Source organism: Cajanus cajan, chromosome 10, assembly GCF_000230855.2.
Source record: "Cajanus cajan strain Asha chromosome 10, NIPB_CcT2T_4, whole genome shotgun sequence".
In the NCBI taxonomy this organism is placed as follows: Eukaryota; Viridiplantae; Streptophyta; class Magnoliopsida; order Fabales; family Fabaceae; genus Cajanus; species Cajanus cajan.
In genome coordinates, this window is record NC_138526.1 from 35,976,566 (window position 1) to 35,998,740 (window position 22,175).

General features: G+C 37.2%; 2 long non-coding RNA genes across 2 annotated transcripts; both read left to right on the top strand.

Moving 5' to 3' along the window:
* Window positions 1–10,387: 10,387 nt before the first annotated feature.
* LOC114916365 (uncharacterized) lies at window positions 10,388–10,853 on the top strand. The gene is made up of 3 exons (XR_003804785.2): window positions 10,388–10,505; window positions 10,633–10,697; window positions 10,793–10,853. It is a non-coding gene; the product is annotated as an uncharacterized LOC114916365 (long non-coding RNA).
* Window positions 10,854–10,862: 9 nt separating this feature from the next.
* Window positions 10,863–13,724, top strand: LOC145952844 (uncharacterized). The gene is made up of 2 exons (XR_014430334.1): window positions 10,863–12,186; window positions 13,463–13,724. It is a non-coding gene; the product is annotated as an uncharacterized LOC145952844 (long non-coding RNA).
* The last annotated feature ends 8,451 nt before the right edge of the window (window positions 13,725–22,175 follow it).

Here is a 22,175-nt window from a genome sequence, read left to right on the forward strand (position 1 = left end):
TATTATGATATAAAAAAAAATAGTTGTACTTATATATTACACACTCTCAAGGTTGTCGGTGACATTCTCCTCATACTTTGGCTTCTTGATCAACTTTTTTCTAAAATTAATATTTACCTTAAAAGTATCCTAAATTAATATTAGGTTCTTTGAAGAAGAAGAAAAACTAGTATAGTTTTAATATTTACCTTAAAAGGCAAACAGTAGTAGTACGCCTATTAAAAAATATAAGATTAAATTTTATTTTTAGTCATTCTAATTTTTTGGATTCATAATTTTTATTTTAATTTTAAAATATAGATATTTGGTATTTTAAAAAATATATATATATAATTTTTGTTCTACTGTAGAAACGATTAGATAAGATCACTGCTTTTATATGTACATGTATGATACATCAAATCGATCAAAGTAGTTGGTGACGGCAGCCTCTCACATCACACACTCACAGTTGGCTTCTTATATTTTTTCTATTTTATCAATAAAAATTGCAATTGATAATAAAATCAAACGCATATTTATAATAGTCATGTTTATTTAAAATCCTATTCAAATATTCTATATATTATAGATATCATGAATTAATATGAGTTTTGGCCGATATAATTTTATTAACTTCCTTAAAAAATATATTCTATAAAAGAATGTTTAATGAAAATATTTAATAGTTGAAATAATTGGAAGGATAAATAATTGAGCTTGGCTAGTACATAAAGCTTCTGTCTCCTTACGAGATTTTTCCTTGCTTAGACTTTTCTTTGCCGGCCAACCTTTAATAATGTGCGGGTCCTCTCATGCATTTTTCGTCTTCTTTTCCTTTCATAAAGTATTTTCATATATAGAAAGAGAAAGAGAGGTGAGATATTTTTATTTCAAGACTAAGTTTACAAAATTTATTTTATTTAATAAGTTATATTTTACATTAAAAAATTTAATATAATTATTGTATGTTAATTTTAGTTAATGAAATGAAGTATCAAATAATTTTTAAATTTTTTAAGAATTTATAGATTAAATCTATATATTAAAAATTTTAAATTTAATGGTTAGATCGTTAAAATATATATATATATATATATATATATATATATATATATATTAATTGTTGCCATGAAATATCTTAATTTCACTAGAGTCTACTAAAAAAAATTATCATGTGATAACACACAACATTATTTGATATTAAAGTCTAATTTTACCTACAATATATGTTAGTAAATATATTCTCATAATTGTTAAAAAATAGAAATATAAATTTTAGCAACACACGGTATATTTTGTTAAATTTTATTTAAAATTATGTGTAAATATATACGTCTTAAATAAATTTATACCAACATATATTTTATTTATAGTGGCACTTTTTATGAATCACTGTATATAACTTTTTTTTTTGTGGCAGTTGCTCAATAAATTCCTTTTTCTTCTAGAATATATTGAAATAAAAGCAAAAGTTACTGTGACACCCTTACTACTCCAACACATATAAGAAATAAATTTTTCAACATTGGTAATATGGTTCACATAAAAACCTTCACAAATATTCTTCAATATCCAAAATGATTGAAAATGAACATTGGAAAAATAAAACATAAGAGCTTACAAATTATTTTTAAAAATAATAAATACAACTCCAAATCTATATAAAAATTTCATGTCCTAGAAATCCTCTATCCGGATGTCACAATATCATAGCATAGCCACAATTCAACTGTTGGCATTCTAGATGACACTCATAGCCGGATCTTCCTCACCTAAAACATCCACAAATTATACGGTGAGAAAAGAAAACATCTATATGTAAAGCACACAAGGAAAATCCACAATATCGTCTCATCATAACTCATTACTTAATGAAGTATTTACAAGCATTTATATATATCATAATTCTATCAATCATGCAACATCTTCACATCACAATTCACAATCACACCAATCCATCACAAATCTTGGAATTAACCCTATTCAAGGTCACGCCTGTAGCATCTCTTGCCCAAGGTCGTGCCACCCCCACATAAGCATTAATTGCCTCACACATACCACCCTATGCCAAGGTCACGCTTGTAGCATCTCTTGTCCAAGGTCGTGTCACCCCCAACATAAGCATGAGAAATCACACATCTTACACTATGCCAAGGTCACGCCTGTAGCATCTCTTGCCCAAGGTCGTGCTTCCCCCGACATAAGCATGAGGAATCACTCATCCCATACTATGCCAAGGTCACGCCTGTAGCATCTTGCCCAAGGTCGTGCCATCTCTAGTCATAAGTGTGAGGAACCACAATCACATTCACATTCACATTTCCACAACACATACACAAAATCCACACAAAATAGTGGTTCACATATTCCTCAAGCAATTCACCATGAATCCTCATCTACATCATCAATTTTTACCATATAATATAACAATAACATTTATACATTAATATAACACTCAATTGAATCACCAATTTACTAGAATCTTAACTCAAATAGTAAAACCCCCAATTTTTCCAAAACCTAACTCACAGGCACTTTTCTACAATTTCGTTCTCTCTCCCAGAGCATCATTTTTACCAATTTATCATATATTCATAATCCTAAACACATACAGAATCTCATGGGATCATCAATTCCTCAAACAGAAACAATTATAAAATTACCCATAATTCTAAGGACCCTTTCTCTACCTAATTCCTTCATGTAACTCTGCATACAAATAATCCCTTTTCTCCCGTACCTTGATAAGTAGTAGCTGAAACTAAAACAGAGATCTCCTTGGTCTCCTCCTCTAAGTGCCCCTCGGTCTTCAAAGAGTATAGAAGGAAAAGAAGAGAATGTAGAAGAAAGAAGTCAGAACTGAAAAGTGTGATTTTTAGGAGTGCCAAAGCGCTCTATTTATAAGCATCAGGAGTGCCCGGAATGACCCGTTTTAAATTCAGAACAGCTTGTTCTGGACTCTGACGGCATGTGTAGAATTTCACATCCAGAACGGCCTGTTCTGGGATTGCATTTTAACCCATAACGGTCATATTTAGAACAGCTCGTTCCCAATTAGGGTTACAAGCCTTTTTGGTAATTTAGAATGCCCCGTTCCCAACTAAGATTTGTAGGCAATTTTAGTATTTTGGAATGGCCCGTTCCAATTCGGGAATGGCCCGTTCTGAGATACTAAATCACCCTCGTTTTAGTAGTTTGGAACGGCCCGTTCCTGTAACGTAGTTTCAAAAAAAAAATTCAGTAGCTAGAACGAACCGTTCCCAAATTGGAACGGGCCGTTCCAAACTACTGATTTGGCCTTTCAAAAATGAAGGAGAACGGCCGTTCCGGAGGGAGAACGGGTCGTTCCGTAGGGAGGACGGGTCGTTTCGGATGAGTCTCGGAACGGGCCGTTCTGATTTCAGAACGGGCCGTTCTGGGCGTAGTTTTTGTGCGTGATTTGGGAGTTCGGAACGGGCCGTTCCGAACTCGGTACGGGCCGTTCTGGGCCAATCTGAAAGTCTATAAATAGGGGTTGGGGGCCTTCAGGGAAATGAGAGTTTTTAGAGAGAAGTTTTAGAGAGAAGGTCTATGGGTCAGTGAGCTCCTTTCTCTCCCAAATTTCTCTGTTTAACTCCTTTTCTCCTCTAGATCAATAGCTCCTTCTGTCTTTTCTTGAAATTCAGATTAGAAAGCTTGTTTTGGGAGGACTGAAATTCCGAGTTGAGCCTCGAGGAGAAATTCTACTTTTGTTCAGTCTTTGGCTATCTGAGTCAATCTTCAGGTAAGGGAAGCTAGAATGTTTGTTGTGTAGGTTGCATGTGAGTTTAGAAACTCAATAAGTGCGTGAATGTTGAGAATCCATAGATGATTGAAGAAAATCTCATCTTTTGGGGTTTTGAGAGGATTTTGATGATTTTGATGCATAGGTTGGATGCATGTGAGATTTGAGTTTATTTTGAGTTGTATGGAGCCTATGTATTGTGTTTTGTGTTTGCATGTGGCTGGATTTGTTGGTTTGGATGAGAGTTTATGAACTCTCTGACTGGGATTAGGCTAGGCGCAGGTTGAGTGCGCCAGGCATGGAAGAGCTTAGGGCTCTCAGGTTGGGATTAGGCTGGGCGAGCTCAGGCTACGCCGAGCATAAATATGTTAAAAGTTAAAATGTTAGATCATATATGTGTGATATATGATGTATGATGCATTATTTCATGTGATGTCTTATGACATGTGTATGATTGTTGATCATGATGGTGGGCAGACCATTATGATGTATGATGCATTATTGCATGTGATGTCTTATGACATGTGTATGATTGTTGATCATGATGGTGGGCAGACCATTATGATATATGATGCATGATTGCATGTGATGCCTATGGCATGAGTCTAGCCTAGGACTTGAGGAGAGGAAAAATATTTTCAAACTGGAAGAGCTCACATAGTCTCTTGAGAGTGGTGCTTGGATAGGCCACTGATATATGAGAGTGGTGCTCTGGGAGGCCACTGGATTTGGGAGAGTGGTGCTCAGATAGGCCACTGGGTTGGGTGAGTCTCCTCTAAGTCCTTAGCTAGTGTTGGAGCGGGGTATGAGGTCGAGGGTTATTCCCTTAACCAAGTACTCGGGAAGGTGCGTGGATCCTTGCGGATAGTCGGTGGGCGAACTCCACAATTGACTTGGTTAATGCATGTCAAGGTCGTGGTAAGCCCGTACCCAGCTGTGCTATACCTGACGGTGGATCTGGACTTCCAAGTGTGTAAGTGACATCATCCGAGTAAACCTGAGGGAGGATTATATCCTGTTTAGCTGTGACCGAGCGGACGCTTTGGGCGTGAAAACGGTTGGGGTGGTTTCGGTAGGATGGAATGTCACTTATACAGCTCTATTGTTATGGAGATCTCCTAGGTGTATGCGTGACGACGCATTAGATGATTGATATGCATTGATATCTGTCATGAGATGCATTTACTGCATGATTATTAATATGATGAAGTGTGGTATTTGACTTCATGATTGGTGCATTGTATGTTATGCATGAGTAGTATTGGATAGAGTGTATGGTGAGACTCTATGAATATGATTAATGGTTGGATGATTGTGTAGTATAGATTATATACTTGTATGATCTCCTAGGTGTATGCGTGACGACGCATTAGATGATTGATATGCATTGATATCTGTCATGAGATGCATTTACTGCATGATTATTAATATGATGAAGTGTGGTATTTGACTTCATGATTGGTGCATTGTATGTTATGCATGAGTAGTATTGGATAGAGTGTATGGTGAGACTCTATGAATATGATTAATGGTTGGATGATTGTGTAGTATAGATTATATACTTGTATGATTGATTTGTGAATTCTAGCTTACCCTTCTGTTTTCCATGTGGTGGAACTGCGATGATCATACTTGGTATGGGAGCAAGTCAGGGCTAGCTTGGAGTTGAGGTGTCCGCTGCGAGACGGGGAGCTTTGATCCTCGTGTTAGGGTTACCATTTTAGGCAACGATTTTGTCTGTGCTTGACCGACACTAGGGAATATTATTTTTGGGATGACTGTACATATATGGCGTATTATTTTGTATTTAAGAAATTTAGTTATTTTTATTCCTATATATATACCGTATGTATGAGTTATCCAACTTAATATTTGCTTAGTTCACTAGTAGTAGTGCGATTCCATTAAGTGTAGAGACATGGTGGGTTCGTTACAGTTCCAATTTGGGAACGGCCCGTTCTAGGCCACTAAATTACCCCTATTGGGCTTTGGGCCCTCGTACAATCTGTGAAAATCGGGTTGTTACAGTTACAAGGAAAGAACTTATTACAACAAATGCCAATTACAATGTTCATCAATTATGTTTCATGCATATTAGTTTCTTTTTTTGGGTTGGGAATTAAGCATTTTAGATTATATTTTATACTTGAGAATTACATAAAAATATTAAGAAATAACCCAAGATTCCTCTATTAATCACAAGATAAGCCCTACATTTTGTGCTTAAAAAGTAACAATGAAAAATTGTAAGATTTGCGAGGATCCACAGATGACTAAATTAAGTTTTATCTTATGTATAATAGTTGTAGTTTTAGATGTTATCTTTTCATTGACACTAAAATCACCAACAAAAAAAAAGTCTAGAACTCATGTTATAATCAAATTAGTGAACAAAGGCCAAACTGTCATAATTAAGCTTAAATACTATAGTTTTGTGTACTTTTTAAAAATAGTAGATGGTAAAATCAACTTTTGAAGTTGGCATAAGAATTAGAGATAAAAATTAAAGAAATAAATTATTACTACCTATACTGACAAAATGCATCTATGTTGTATCTAAAATGCAACCAAAGGCAAGTATATCTTAGTATAGTAGTAACAATAGACAGAATCCAAATATCGAACTCAGAAGACTATGTTCAAGAAATTATTAGCCTAATTATGGTGTTTGGCAGTTTGATTAAACAAGATTTGATTTACAAGATAAAAATTGAATTAAAGCAAAAAATAGATGGTTTGAGATTCAAAGAATAAAATCCATAGGGTTGTGACTTATTGTTCCCAATCCTCCCAAGATGAATTTTGTGAATTATAAAATATTATCGTCACTTTAGTTCTGAAATTGCTGACAACTCTTATTTTAGGAAGCCAATAGTTTTTTATTTTAAAAAAAATTCCAAATTGATCGTAAGAGATTTATTCTAAAAATAAAGTATAAACATGCAAAAATGAAATAATAAAATAATTCAATTGGAAATTAAGAAAATAATATGATCATGCAAACTTCTAAAATTTATTTATTTTAGGGTTTTGTTAATTAAAAGAGATTGATCATGCACTTTCAATTAACTAAAATAAGAATTGAAATACTAAAATAATTCAACAATTAACAGAAAAGAATTCATGAAATTCGTGTTGGGATTCATAAGGAACAATTACATCATAATCCCAGAACAGGAAAAAGAGAGAGAAAATATAAAATTAAAACTAAAAATTGAATTATTACAAGGTGCTCTAGACATCCCTATTTAAATTCAAAATTAAGGCAAAATTTTAAGTACAGTCATACATCTCAACAAGCACGACTGTGCTCAATAACCTAGGCATGCTTTATTGAAACTAGAAGCACATGCATGTTTAAAGGTAAACATGATCATGCTTCATAGTACGAATGTGCTTTATCAATGGTGTGTTTGTTGTCCACAAACACTTTAAGAGAAGCACCATCATACATGTTGATAAGCACATGACTGTACTTTGTAATATGGTCATGCATCTGAGCATGCTTCTCTTCTAATAACCATGGTCGTGCATATCTTCAACCTTTAAATTTGTTCCATTTTATCCCATAATTGTCCTACAAAAAATGTTACCTAATTAAAGAGGGTTCTGACTAGTGAAACATCTTGACTAAACTACAAAAAAAATTGGATTTAGTGACCACCAAAATCGGTCGCTAAATTGCTAAAATCGGTCGCTAAATTGCTAAAATCAGTCGCTATTTGCCTTAGCGATCGAATTTAAGTAGTCGCAAAAACCCTAGTCGCAAAGCTATATAGCGACCAAAAATTTTCGGTCGCTATTTAGCGACCAAAAATTTTGGTTTAGCGACCGAAAATTTCGGTCGCAAAATGGTTGCAATGATTTTGGTCGCTGAAGTGTATGGGGACCAAATAGTGACCAAATAAATCGGTCGCTAAAGATTTATTTTTTATTTTATTAAATTTTATAGACGTTGCAAATTCGGTCACTACAAAATACTCATATTTGACCTCTCAAGGATTCTATTTCACAATACTTCACTTTTCAGCATGTTTTGTCCTTAATTACAAAATTTTTGGGAAACATCCCAGAAGGTCACCCATCCCTATATTACTCCAAGTCAAGCACGCTTAACTGTGGAGTTCTTATGAGATAAGCTACAGAAAGGCATATGTATATTGTCAGTATAGGTAGTACAAATTAATTCATTTAAGTCATCCTCAAATATACAATCTCATACTTATACTATCTTTGGATCCCTCTCATTTCGGTGTATCCGAACCGTTATAAAAATATAATAATATATTTAATAATTATATTACTAATAATAATTATTATATTATATTTAATTAATCTTTATTTATATATACTTACTTTTATAATTAATAATCTACTTATTTCTATTTAAAATTAATATAATGATACAATTTAAATTATCTATTATAAATTTAAAATTTTAAATAATAATTTTTATATTTTAAAATGAGAAGGGTTATAATAACACTGATATAACTTTTACTAACTATTACATTGTTCAATAACTTTATATTAAATGTGAATTTTGTAAATCCAACCGTTAAATTGAAAGTTCATATCACTTTATATGTTTATTTCAAGTTTTGTTAAAATTGAACAACAACTTGAAGATAATCAAAGTGCTCATATTTTAATATATTTTGAAATGTATATGTTACGTCAATTTTATTTTACAAGAATGAAGTATCAAATCATCTTGAATTCATGTAAAATTTTGTATATATGATCTAAGAGTAAAAAACTTTCAATCTAACGGTTGAATTTATAAAATTCACATTTAATATAAAGTTATTGAGCGATGTAATACTTAGTAAAAGTTACACCTGTGTTATTATAACACTTTTCTTTTAAAATATTATTTTTATAAATTAAATTTTAACATTTTAAATAAATTATTAATTAACTTAATATATTTATTCATCTTAAATCTAAGATATAAAATTCAAAAAATGTATTTATCCTTGTTTTATTTTTTAATTATCAATCATTAATAAAATACTAATTTAAAATCTTATCAAGTTATATCATAATATTTTCATATCAAGTTTAAAACCAGATATTAGTTATAAAATATGTTAATTTGTGTTGGAATTTTATTTCAACATGAAACTTTAAAATAAATGTGCGAATAAAAAAAACTCCGTTAAAACAGTCACATATTCTATTTGATAGAGAAAAAAGCAAGAAAACGCATTGTGATGTATTAAAAACTGATCAAAAAGAACCAGCGGGTGGTTTGCCCAATTAGTTAAGGCGGAAGACTTAAGATTTTCCTCCACGTAAGTATTTGTATGGATTCGAGCTCTACTATCAGCAATTTTAGCCTTTTTAAACAAAGTAGGTGTAATTGTAATAAAAAGGAGGTGTATATATCATAAGTTAAATACTATGAACATCTATGAGTAAATTAAAATCAAAGGATAATAATTTTTTTAAATTACTAAAAAATATTTCATTTTATAATTGTTTCACAAATTCTTACTAATTTTTGTATAAGTCAATTGCTTTTAAACAATGAAACTAGCACGATTATATCAATTGAATCAAATGATTAAGCCTAACTTTTAAAATATCAATTGAAATAAAACAAGCACTAAAAAAAAATAACCTATGCTTACAGACACTTTTACCTATAGACTTGAATTAGTGTAGGTAAAACTAAAAAAAAAAATTACCTACAAATATTTAATGTAGGTATAACTCAAAAATCTATACCTACTTTTGTTTAGTGTAGGCAAAACTCAATACAACTTAAGATTCTTCTAACAACAGATTGTCAATGTAGGTAAAAGCCTTCAAAAACTTATTACTACAAAAAATTAGTCAACTACACTACAAAAATTTAGTTAATTAGTGGCGGTTTTTTTCGACGGTTTCAAAAACCGCTACAAAATGTTATAATTCCTGCGGTTATTTTAACCGCCACAAAATAATTAAATTTTGGCGATTTTAAACCGTCACAATGTTTAAATATTGTCACCACGTATACAACTTAATTAAAATATACTTTTATTCTCGTTAAAAGAATAAAAATAAAAAAGAGTTAAAGAATTTAAATTCAAAAATAAATAAAAAATCCCTAGGGTACCTTCTGCTTCACTTCAACGCATGCTCTGCTTCGCTTCTGCCGTCAAACCTCCGTTTCTTTCTTCTTCCGTTAAACCTTCTGCTTCACTCTCAAACTTCTTTTTTCGTCAAACCTTTAGCTTCATTTGACGCTCAACACAGTCGTTGGTGAGCCAATTTGCGATGAAAGCATTTCGCTAAGTGTTCTCTACGATGTTCTCTACGGGGTTAGTGATTTCGCAAGAGCTTTTTAATCTTTCTCTTCTCTACGCTGCTCTTCGATTGATTGCTTCCACTTAAGGTGAGTTTTCGATTCATATCCATTTTGATTCCCTATTTTTGCTTTGTATAATGTTTCATTTTAATTTTTTTGTACAAAGGTTTTAGGTGGAACAAATTTTTCAGAGATTACACAAAAATTTACACACTATTTTTAATTCCATTTGTTAGTTCGAAAAAATTCACATAGCTAAACCTAACCGGTTGGAGTTGAGTATCCTAACAGAGTGGCCCAAAGTTCAGTATATAGGTTGACTTGTACCATCTTTGTTTCCTAAAAATGTTTACCAGTTCATTGTATAATTCCAGAATGAACTTGAGGCTGCAAAATCTGAGATTAAGAAGTGGCATTTTTCATTTCAAAATGAACCTTTTATATCTGCTGGGACCATTCCAGGTTAGTTTATGCTTATTATTTTGCAAGTAACAGATGTGATTTTTATTCATGATATGGTTTTGTTAATAGTTGGTTTCTGTGTTTTAAATATATAGCTAAGCAATTATTTCTTCTTTATACTTTCTAGCACCAAAATTGGTGATTAATTATCTTCAAGCTCTGAAATCATTTGAAGAGTCTTTAAGAGAGCAGGTTCAGAATCTAGTTTTTAATTTTTATGCTTCAAATGATCCAATATACGTTGATCATATTTCACTAAGCCATTTCACTTTTCTACTGGTTATTAGCTTGAAAAAGCAAAGAAAAAGGAAGTTACATTCATTGTCACATTTGCAAAACGAGAACAAGAGATAGCAGAGTTGAAGGTTGGTAACAATATCCTGAACATAAGGTTCTTATTCTTTATAGCATGTGTATGTGTTAATTTATTTATTTATTTTGTGTGTACGTATATCACCAGAGTAGCTTTACACTGGTAATGATTTTGAAGGTGAACTAATCTGTTGAGTCCTCGTGGCAGTTGGGGATGAATTTTGAACTTGTTAGATCAAATTCAACGATTCTCCATGTCTTCCCCTTCAATTCTGAGAAAAAGCGAGACGGTGTTGCTGTGAAACGGGTAATTATTTGATACAAATGTTTTCCAACTCATGGCTTATTTACTGAATCTTATAGCCATTATGATACATAAATATTCATCCCATGCACTTTCAATTTTAACTCTCATTTTTAACTTATTTAATTTACAGAAATAGATTAGTTTTACTTTTCTAATATTGAAACATATCAATTGGATGGTTTGCATCATCTTTCATATGATAATCTCATAAATAATGAATGTAACTTGCTTGGCAGATGGACTCTGCAGTACATATACATTGGAAAGGAGCTGCGGAGATTGTTTTAGAAACTTGTACTCAATATGTTGATTCTGATGGTCACTTGAAATCTATTAAAGAAGAAAAGGTAAGGAACAACAGCTTCATGTGATAGAAAGTTTGTTGAGGGAATTAAAATTATTGAATTGAACCAGGGGAGATAAAAATAAATAAAAAATATGATTTAGACATGGCTGCTCAAAGCTTGCATTGTGTTGCCATTGCATATGTAACATTGTAAAAAAAAAAAAAGAAGAAAAAAAAAGAAAAAAAAAAGAGGCTGATTCAGTAGCCCAGAACGGGCCGTTCCCAAACTGGAACGGGCCGTTCCACACTACTGAATTGAACTACATATTGTAGTTGAGAACGGGCCGTTCCGGGAAGGAGAACGGGTCATTCCGGAGGGAGAATGGGCCGTTCCGGAGGGAGAACGGGCCGTTCCGGAGGGAGAACGGGCTGTTCCAGAGGGAGAACGGGCCGTTCCGGTATCGGTACGGGCCGTTCCGGTATCGGTACGGGCCGTTCTGGCCACTCCGGATTGCCTATAAATAGGGGTGACGGGGGCCGTGAGGAGTTCTGGTTCTAGAGAGAAGTTTTAGAGAGAAGGTCTCTGGGTCAGTGAGCTCCTTTCTCTCCCAAATTTCTCTGTTTAACTCCTTTTCTCCTCTAGATCAATAACTCCTTCTGTCTTTTCTTGAAATTCAGATTAGAAAGCTTGTTTTGGGAGGATTGAAGTTTCGAGTTGAGCCTCGAGGGGAAATTCTACTTTTGTTCAGTCTTTGGCTATCTGAGCCAATCTTCAGGTAAGGGAAGCTAGATTGTTTGCATGTGGCTGAATTTGTTAGTTTGGATGAGAGTTTTGAACTCTCTGAATAGTTTAGGGCTGGGCGCAGGTTGAGCGTGTCAGGCGTGGAAGAGCTTAGAGCTCTTGGGTTGGTGTTAGGCCAGGCGCGAGTTGACGGCACTGTGCTTGAATATATTTATGAATGAATTGATGCTTATGCATGTTTAAAGTTGAAGTTTTAGATCATGTATGTATGATATATGATGTATGGTGAGGTGTGATTCATATGTATGCTTTGTGATGATATATATGAATGTTTGAATATGATACGTTCATATGGTATGTATTGATCATAATGGTAGGTAGACCATTTATGATGTATGATGCATTATTGCATGTGATGTCTTATGACATGTGTATGGTTGTTGATCATGATGGTGGGCAGACCATTATGATGTATGATGCATGATTGCATGTGATGCCTATGGCATGAGTCTAGCCTAGGACTTGAGGAGAGGAAAAATATTTTCGAACTGGAAGAGCTCACATAGAGTCTCTTGAGAGTGATGCTTGGATAGGCCACTGATATATGAGAGTGGTGCTCTGGGGGGCCACTGGATTTGGGAGAGTGGTGCTCAGATAGGCCACTGGGTTGGGTGAGTCTCCTCTAAGTCCTTAGCTAGTGTTGGAGCGGGGTATGAGGTCGAGGGTTATTCCCTTAACCAAGTACTCGGGAAGGTGCGTGGATCCTTGCGGATAGTCGGTGGGCGAACTCCAGAATTGACTTGGTTAATGCATGCCAAGGTCGTGGTAAGCCCGTACCCAGCTGTGCTATACCTGACGGTGGATCTGGACTTCCAAGTGTGTAAGTGACATCATCCGAGTAAACCCGAGTGAGGATTATATATCCTGTTTAGCTGTGACCGAGCGGGCGCATTGGGCGTGAAAACGGTTGGGGTGGTTTCGGTAGGATGGAATGTCACTTGTACAGCTCTATTGTTATGGAGATCGCCTAGGTGTATGCGTGACGACGCATTAGATGATTGATATGTATGCATATCTGTCATGAGTTGCATTCATTGCATGATTATTAATATGATGAAGTGTGGTGTTTGACTTCATGTTTGATGAATGAATGATTGATTGAGATGAAAGGTTCCTTAGGGACAGGATTTGGGATGCATGTGTAATATAGATTTTTATTCTGTACTTGTATTATTGATCTTTGAATTCTAGCTTACCCTTTTGTTTTCCATGTGGTGGAACTGCGATGATCATACTTGGTATGGGAGCAGGTCAGGGATAGCTTGGGAGTAGAGATGATCGTTGTGAGACGAGGAGCTGAGTCTCGTGTTTTGAGTTACCATTCTGGGTAACATTTTTTTTGTCAGTGCTTGACCGGCACTAAGGAATATTTTGGGATGACTGTACATATATGGTGTTATATTTTATATACAGAAACTTAATTATTTCGATCTTTATATTTATGCCTGTATGTATGTGTTATCCAGTTTAATATTCTCTTAGTTAACTAGTTGTAGTGCGATTCCACTAAGTGTAGAGACCGTGGCGGGTCGTTACACTTTTATGGTATCAGAGCCGGTCGAGTCTTTTAGGATACTTTGTGGGGAGTGATCCTTCTAGGTTTCTGTTGTGTCATATCTCTAATATGTGCTAGCCTTTGGTGAATTGTGAGGGGTATTATGTTACTAATAGGATGTTTGAATTCTTGTAGTATGGTGAGACCCCAGTATGACCAGATTGCTAGGGCCATGGAGATGATGGCCATGGCGATGCAGCAGCAGAGTGCTCACTTTGCTCATATGGAGGCAGGTAGAGCTGCGGCTGAGGCAGCTAGACCGGTGGTCTCTCAAGAGGAGAGAGATTTAGCAGAGTTCAGGGGATGTCAGCCTCCTCAGTTCAGAGGGGATTCAAATCCTGATGTGGCGGATCAGTGGTTGAGGGATATGGAGAAGATCTTTAGTGTTTTAGGATCTTCTGATGAGAGAAAGTTGGCTTATGCAGTTTACATGCTGGGGGGCGAGGCTGAGTACTGGTGGAGAGGCACCAGGCAGATGTTAGAGAGCAGGGGTGTGCCTGTTGACTGGGATTGCTTCAGGAGGGTCTTTTTGGAGAAATATTTCCCGGATAGCGTTAGATACGCTAAGGAGGCAGAGTTCATGAGATTACATCAGGGGAGCTTGTCTGTTTCTGAGTATGCTATGAGGTTTGAGCATCTAGCTCGTTTCTACTCTCAGGCCATATCTGAGGCTTGGAGATGTAGAACGTTTGCAGAGGGATTGAGGCACGAGCTGAAGAGGGTTATAGTCCCCATGTCCATAGTGGAGTTTCCTGCCTTGGTTGAGAAGGCAAAGACTGTTGAGAGTTTGGAGGGTGGTGGTAGTAGCGGTAAGGTTGCTAGAGTTCAAGAGGGATCATCTGGGTCCAGGAGGGGAGGCCAGCAGAGGGGACCCTATGACAGACCTGTACAGTCTCAGAGAGGAGCTGTTAGTAGGGGACCTCGACCTGCTACTCCTCAGGGCGGAGCACAGTCAGTGCGGTGCTACCGATGTGGAGGAGCACATATGGTTAGAGATTGTTCCCTTCCAGGTGTAGACCCCTAAAATTGTCCGGGTCGGAAATAAAGCTTGAAGACTCTCGAAGACTGAAGGAAGATCAGCCAGAAGGACTCCTGGAAGGCCCTAGGAGGGTTCTCTGTAGGTCTAGAGGTCTTAGAATAGCTCAAAATAAGGAAGTGGAGGGAATGAAGCCCAATACGGTCGTACTGAACTTAATACGGACGTATTGAAGCTTCAATACGGCCGCAGTGAACTCAATACGGCGTATTGAAGTTTCTGAAACTTCAATACGGCCGTACTGAAATCAATACGGCCGTATTGAAGCTTCAATACAGCCGTATTGAACTCAATACGGCCGTATTGAACTCAATACGGCCGTATTGAAGTTCAAAAATTTCAATACGGCCGTATTGCTTCTGTAGGCCGTATTGCGCCTATTCCCTATAAATATGACGTCAATTGGACGTCATTCCACACTTTTTCACTCAGTTTTGACTCCCTCCTTGAGTATTCTGGGGTTTTTGAGCAGTGTTCTGCCCTAGAAATCTCTCTGGGAGTCGATCCGACGAAGTTCTGGAATTCCGAGCACTTAGCTTGGAGATTCGAACCTAGTCGAAGGGAAATCCTCCGGATTTCCATAGTCAAAAGTTTTTAGGAGCGAGCGAGCTTGTAGAGCGAGGGAACGCCAAAAAGCTTCCCAGTTTTACTCAATATATAAAAGCACGCTTCAAGAGGTTTCTTCTTAAATCCTTCCTTTTACTGCTTTCTGTGTGCATATTTAAACTGTCATCATGTAGATAGTTAATTTATAATCGCTTATAATAAATAGGGGTAATTTAGTAATTTTACGCTATTATTTTAGAAATAATCTGTCATAGGGAACCCGAAAGGGGCGTTGTGGGGTGCTAACACCTTCCCCACGCGTAACCGACTCCCTTACCCAACTCTGGTTGTAATGGCCAAAGTTGATTTATAAAATCAATTGCCTTATCCCTTTTTCCAATGTTTTGAGTAAAACATTGGTGGCGACTCCACGAACCCTCCTTTTGCGAAAACCACTAATCCATGGAGGTTCCCGCTTGGGATTAATATGGATTAGTGAGACTTTTAATAAATAAATTGGATAAGATCGACAAGGTCTCAGTTTGAGAACAAGTCGTTCTAATAATCCAATACATTTTCAAAACTAAAATAAAAGCGAGCTCGACCGTCTTCGCGACCGCCGAGGCCCGTTTGGGCCGGTGGCGACAGATGGCGACTCCACTGGGGAAGCTTCGAGAGTCAGTCCCATTTAGTGACAGATTATTTTAACAAATAATAGTTAAAATTACTTCATTACCCCTTGTTTGATAACATGATTTATTATATGGTTTTAAATAACTGTTGTATGTTTAAATTCCGCAATTGTTTGAAATACAAACTGTACACAAACCTTTGCACACAACAGTTCCCTCTATACCCGGGGGCATGAGTGATTAACCATAGGGAGTGGATGTTAGTACGGCCGGTTGTCGAATGGGTCTATAGGTGCCCGTAGACCGTTGTCGGAAAACATCACTCAAGGTGATAACCATGAACTTGAGTCCGACGGTGCGTTGGAGCTTTCCATCGACCTACGATGAGAGGAATTGGGTCCCTATAATGGGGGCACCTTGGGGGCCTTTGACCAAGTGAGAACAGTTAGATCCTCCTTGAATATGCACTTTTCTGCAGGAGACCCCTACCTCGTGATTCGCTCGTGACTGTTCGTGGATGAGTGAATTGTTTGTGCATTTTTATATGACATTGTATGAGCATACATTTGCACCTTTTAAACATACAACATTCTTTTTTAAATAAAAAGAATAAATAGAAATAAAGATCTTCTAGTACATGGTGTTAACATCTACCTTCATTGCATTCATATAGGTAGTTTCCCTTTTCACCCAAAAAATACAAAAAAGATACAAAATATTCAAAAGAAAAATATGTATTTACCCAAACCAAGCAATATCATGCATCATCTTAGGAAAATCCTAAAAACATGATAATGCTTAGTTCAATAAACACAATGCATGCATATTCAACATCATCATCTCATGCATATAGATCATGGAGGGATCTAGGAATCATTCATTTCATACATCCCTCCTAGTAATTCAGTAATAAACATTAATAAAAAGAAAGAAATAATCGATGCGTATGTTCAAGACGGATCGCACGCCATTTGTTATTAAGTGTAAGCCAACAACCGCGCCAAGCGAGCGCACGTCAACTCCGTTGTTGGTAATCAAGACAGACGAATAAAGGGGAAGGTCCGACACCGTTAAGGATCACTACTCCAAGGCCTTTTCCCTACGAATCGAATAAGGCTGTGCCGTGGATATACGACATCCACTTTTCTGCCGACAGCGATATCTCTAACATCGCTGGACTTGGGGGCATGACTAGGAGTGGCAGGATCTACACTCCCGATGATCTTCATGATAAAGCCCCCAAGAATAAAGAAAAAAAAGAAAAGAAAACCGAGGAAAAAGAATCCGAGGAGGAGACAGACGAGCTGTTAAAATATATCCGACAGAGCGAGTACTCCATCGTGGATCAACTTCATAGGATGCCAGCAAAGATTACGCTGTTGTCGTTGATCCTATGCTCCGAACCGCATCGGCAAGCTCTGTTGAAAGTCTTGAACGAGGCATACGTGTCGCACAGTATCTCCCAAGACAAGTTTGAGGGGATTGTTAGTCACATCACGGCTAATGATCACCTCTTTTTCACCGATGAAGAGATCCCCGCTGAGGGACCGAACCACAACAAGCCCTTGCACATCTCTGTAAAGTGCAAGGAGTATCACATCGCTAAAGTCTTGGTAGATAATGGATCTTCCTTGAATGTGATGCCAAAAAGAACGCTCAAGCAATTGGCGATCAAGGGAGTCCAAATGCGCCCGAGCAACATGATCGTTCGAGCCTTCGATGGTTCTAAAAGAGAAGTGGTGGGAGAGATCAATCTTCCAATCCAAATTGGACCCACTATCTTTAATGTCGAATTCCAAGTGATGGACATTACTCCCGCATACAGCTGTCTCCTCGGCCGACCTTGGATTCATGATGCGAAAGCTGTACCCTTTACGCTCCACCAGAAAGTCAAGTTCATAGTGGATGACAAACTGGTGACTGTACAAGCTGAAGATGACATACTCATCAGCAAGCCATCCACCATACCTTATGTGGATGCAGCAGAGGAAGCTTTGGAAACCGCCTTCCAAGCATTGGAAATTGCCAATGTTGAAACGTTTCCCCGAGAAATGAAGAAGGTAGCTCATATGCTCACCAAGAACAGATACTTGCCAGGACAAGGATTGGGCAAGTACTCCCAAGGAATCTCGGAGCTACCCATTATCAAGGACAATCTGTGGAAACAAGGGTTAGGATACAACCCTTATAAAGATCAAAGGACGAAGAGAAACCAAGATCCTTCTCGACGTTCTTTAAGCCAGATCTTTAAGAAGGCCGGTTCACAAGCGTTAAGGCCGGTCGTCGTCATCAAGTGTTCTCCTCCTTCCGATAGGGATGTATAGACTCAGTGACTATTAGAGATCACTCCTCGGGGACAGCCCGACCCCCGAGCCTCGATAGGGCACATGTTTCCATTATGATTATAATAAAATCATTCTTCATTAATTCTTTATTGCTTCTTTTCTCGCTTGCAATAAAATTCTAGACCACATTATTTTAACCCTGTTTGAATAAACATGAATGAGGTTAAAATCATCTTAATAATAATAAACCCACATCATTTTTATGTGGAAGTGTGTGTGTCAACTTGGAGCACCTTTTCTTGGCCTCAATAAGTGCCATCATGGATAAAGAAATCCTAAAGATAATAAGACCCGCTAGGAATCCCACAAAAGGGTGACCTAGGCAAAAGTTAGGGTTACAAAATAAGAGCAAAAGACCCGCTAGGAATCCCACAAAAGGGTGACCTAGGCAAAAATTAGGGTTACAAAATAATGAACAAAAACAAAAGCCCGCTAAGACATCACAAATGGGTGTTTTAGGCAAAAGTTAGGGCCGTCAAAAAAAAGAAAAACAAAATAAATCCATGATGGTACCATCAATTGAATTCAACAAGGGGCTCAAGGAAAGCTATCCAAGTTGTCAAAACACAATCATTAATAACAAAGATGTGCTTAACCTCATAAGTGTTTAATCGAACAAGCCTAAACACATAAGCCTACCATGGCCAGCCATTCTTACAAAAACCATTTTTCAAAAATAAAATAATCCCCTCTAAAACACAAACCTTTGAAAATATATCCTTTCTTTCTTTTCTCTCTTGTCCCAAACGATTTTTGAATAATCTTGTGGAAACATGGAGATATAGTGGTCAATAGGAGGGTTGACACATCTTCTAAAGAAAAGGAAGAATCATTTGGTTGATGACACCAAAATCAAATATGCATCATTCCTCGGTAACAGAAATCGGCAGAGCACAGTCCGTCTGGAGGAATGGCAAAATCCAAACACAAAAACGCATCGGTTAATTCTTTTGAAAAAAGAATCAAATAGAATTAGGTGCATCATACTGCATACATGCATACAGATGATAGGTGTACTGGAAGATCACTTATTCTCTGTTTATTGAAAAAACAAAAAATAAAAAATATAAATTTCAGAAAAAACAATGCGCCCGTACCATGTTCAGTACACCCGTACTAAAATCAGGGTTATGAACAAAATTTCAACTCAATACAGGCGTACTGAAATGGATGCGGCCGTATTGGCCATAAAGAAATTTTCAAAGACCTCGTCATGAGGCAATTGCATAAAAATAAAAAAATAAAAATAAAAAAAATAAAAATAAAAAAATAAAATAAATAAATAAATAAATAAAAAAATAAAAAATAAAAAATAAATAGAAATAGAAAATTTCTTGTGTATGACAGCAGTCAACAAAAGCCGAAAATGAAAAAAGGCAAGGATATAGAAAATCCAACAAACAGATTGCACAGAATAACTGAGCCTGGAGAGGCTTGCCGAAAGAATACTCTCAGAATAACTGAGCCTGGAGAGGCTTGCCGAAAGAATACTCTCAGAATAACTGAGCCTGGAGAGGCTTGCCGAAAGAATACTCTCAGAATAACTGAGCCTGGAGAGGCTTGCCGAAAGAATACTCTCAGAATAACTGAGCCTGGAGAGGCTTGCCGAAAGAATACTCTTTCAGAATAACTGAGCCTGGAGAGGCTCGCCGAAATAATACTCTCAAAATAATTGAGCCTGGAGAGGCTCGCCGAAATAATACTCTCTCATAATAACTGAGACATTTCTGTACAGAAAAAGCCGAAAAACAATAGGAAAGGCAAAAATACAGAAAAAGCCAAAAAATGACAAAAAAGGCAAAAATACAGAAAAAGCCAAAAAATGACAAAAAAGGCAAACATACAGAAAAAGTCAAAAGTCGACAAAAAAAGACAAAGATTTCACATCTTTCAGAATAACTGAGCCTGGAGAGGCTCGCCGAAATAATACTCTCAGAATAATTGAGCCTGGAGAGGCTTGCTGAAATAATACTCTTTCAGAATAATTGAGCCTGGAGAGGCTTGCAGAAATAATACTTCCTCAGAATAACTAAAGCCTGGAGAGGCTTACAGAAATAATACTCCCCCAACTGTATAGAATAATTGAGCCTGGAGAGGCTTACTGAAATAATACTCTCATCAGAATAACTGAGCCTGGAGAGGCTTACTGAAATAATACTCTCTCAGAAATAACTGAGCCTGGAGAGGCTTGCCGAAACAATACTCATTCAGAATAATTGAGCCTGGAGAGGCTCGCCAAAATAATACTCCACATCAAAGAATAATTGAGCCTGGAGAGGCTCGCAGAAATAATACTCCCCAGAGGAAACCTTAACTCATGCTCTTGGATTCAAAATCCCCAGCAAGAGCTATCAAGCAAGATCGTCAAAATCTCCAATGGAAGTACGATCTCCCAAGCAGAATATCCAAGTCAAAGGACTTAAACTTCCTCAGTGAAGATAGCTCTCCAACTCAAGTGTTGAGTGAGGCTAAGCCTGCAGAGGCTTCCTAAATAATACTCTGGGATACATAAGATCCCTCATTCCCCAATCGCCTACTCAGAGGCATCCCTGCAAAAAGAGAAAAATCAAAAATATCAATAAGTATTCCCCAAGCGGAATCTGGCACTCAGCCGAACACTGAACTCCAATTCCTCAGTCGCCTACATAAGAGGCACTCCTTCAAAAGGAAAAATCATAAAAAGATCAATAATCATTCCCCAAGTGGAATCCGGCTCTCAGCCTATCATTGAATATCAAGATGATCTGCCTAACAGAAGAGGCCAATCACAAACCAATGACAAAATCCCCTGGCGGATAACAGCCTACACAGAGGCTACAAAATCCAAAAAATTAAAAAGAGTTACCCGAATAAGGATAACCGGGATACTCCACCAACGTCCAAAGGACGTCAGCCAATCATAAGGCACTGCTCATCTCAGAAAGAGCATCTTCGTGTCTACACCCCAAGGAAACAGAAATTCCTCAATGGGCGCCAACTACTCAATGGAAAGTTGGGACACAAGAACCTATGAGTAACTGCACATCCCCTAGACGGATCCCTGCGTTATCCAGCCCTCAGTGGCACAAAAATCAAAAACAATCGTCGAAACAGCATCGTGGACTGTGGAGACAAAATCAACATCCAGAATCCCCAGCGGATAACAGCCTACACAGAGGCAGCAAAAATCAGAAAATCAAAAAGAGATACCCGAATAAGGATGAACCGGGATACTCCACCAACGTCAAAGGACGTCAGCCAAACATAAGGCATCGCTCAACTCAGAGAGAAAGAGCATCTGTGTCTACACCCCAAGGAGTCAAAAATTCCCATGGGTACCAACTAAGCAATGCAAGTTGGGACACAAGAACCTATGAATGACTGCACATCCCCTAGACGGATCCCTGCGTTATCCAGCCCTCAGCGGCACAAAATCAGAAAAACAAACCGTCGAAGCAGCATTGTGGACTGTGGAGACAAACTATACTCAACTACCTCATTTTGAGAGGCAAAGTCTGGAGAGACGATACTCAAACGAAGTCTGGAGAGACGGTACTCAAACGAAGTCTAGAGAGACAGTACTCAAACGAAGTCTGGAGAGACGGTACTCAAACAAAGTCTGGAGAGACAGTACTCAAACAAAGTCTGGAGAGACGATACTCAAACAAGGTCTGGAGAGACAATACTCAAACAGAGTCTGGAGAGACAGCACTCAAACAAAGTCTGGAGAGACGGTACTCAAGGTCTGGAGAGACAGTACTCAAGGTCTGGAGAGACAGTACTCAAGGTCTGGAGAGACAATACTCAAGGTCTGGAGAGACAATATTCAGCCATCAGCGTCGTCAGAGGCACGTTGGTGTTAAACTTAGC